Source organism: Telmatherina bonti (assembly GCF_933228915.1).
Source record: "Telmatherina bonti genome assembly, chromosome: 11".
In the NCBI taxonomy this organism is placed as follows: Eukaryota; Metazoa; Chordata; class Actinopteri; order Atheriniformes; family Telmatherinidae; genus Telmatherina; species Telmatherina bonti.
In genome coordinates this window covers 12,749,764-12,751,268 of record NC_136629.1, presented here as the reverse complement: position 1 = coordinate 12,751,268, position 1,505 = coordinate 12,749,764, and positions in this window count along the sequence as shown.

The window sequence follows — 1,505 nt, the reverse complement described above, 5'->3', positions numbered from 1 at the left end:
CGTTGTCCGGTTTTATATCTTTAGCTTGTAGCCGACTCTTTGAACTGCCACAAAAGCAACGGTTTTTTATATTTAACAGCTTTTCTGTTCATCGTCAGACACGTTGAGGACATTTTGTTTCAGACTGTCTTCTTTTGTCTTTGTGTCCTTTTGCATTTCTTTACTTCTTTTTTTATATCTAATTATCATGTTCCAGCTTCAAACGGGACCCTGTCCCTTTAGGACCAGAACCCGACACCCCTGGCCTAAAACCTGCAGAACTGTACACCCCTGGTAGGCCTGTTGGAATAAGCAATAAGTCAATTAATCGCATGATAAGAAAAAATACACGCACCAAGTTTGCTGGACGCAATCATTTTCATGTCTTTCTCTTCTCTCTTGTTCACTCTGAGCGACTGCCGCATTTGTTTTAAGACAATATAACAAAACACGGCAATACTACAAGATTCCACCTGCACCTAAAACAAAATCATCAACTGCAGTTTATCCAGCTGGGAAAAGACATTAACAATCTTCCCGGATGAACATACATGTTACAAACAGCATTTCCACAACTTTACAATGACATGAAAAATGATGTACTGAAGTGATCAAAGACGGTCTATTTTACCATTCCACCTCTGGTCAAGTCCAAACATGTCCACCTATATGAGCTGACCATAGACTAACTGTGTTACATGGTATTTAGAGACCACATGTTACAGATAACCACGTTGCCAAAACCCCAGGAGAAATCCTGATCTGGTTTAGCAGACTGGGGACTGGATGAGAATAAACTAGTCTGCAAATCAAGCTAATTGTTCGATAGAAATTAAAGTATGTTCTTTAAAGGGTGTACTTGCATTATTGTGGTTTTATTGTTATTTTAGTTTCAAATGTCCTCAAAATGACAACAATAATCACTTAGCGCGATATTATCGTCTATCGCAATCATTTCTGGACAATTAATCGCATGGCTAAATTTGTTACCATGACTGGGCTAAACCCTGGCATAAAACCTGCAGGACCAGGCACCTCCAGGACCAGAACTGGAAACCTCTGGCCTAAAACCTGGGGGTCAGGGCCCCTCCAGGACCAGAACTTGACAACCCTGGAAGGAATCCTCCAGGACCAGGCCCCTCCAGGACAATAACTGGACACCTATGGCCTAAAACCTGCAGGACTGGACTCCTCCAGGTCCAGAACTGGACACCCCTGGCCAAAAACCTGGAGGACCTGACCCCTCCAGAACCAGAACTGGAAACCTCGGGCCAAAAACCTGGGGGTCAGGGCCCCTCCAGGACCAGAACTGGGCACATCTGGCCTAAAACCTGCAGGACTGGACCCCTCCAGGGTCTGAACCAGATACCTCTGGTCTAAAGTATTTGAATAAAATTTTACTTTTGTACCCCTGAATCCAAAATACCGGAAGAAACTCCAGCAAACATTTCCGTGTTTGTGATGCGTAGTTTCGTCCACGTCACCAGCGTGGCTGCCGTGACGTCATCAGAAAGCGCAGCGCTGTC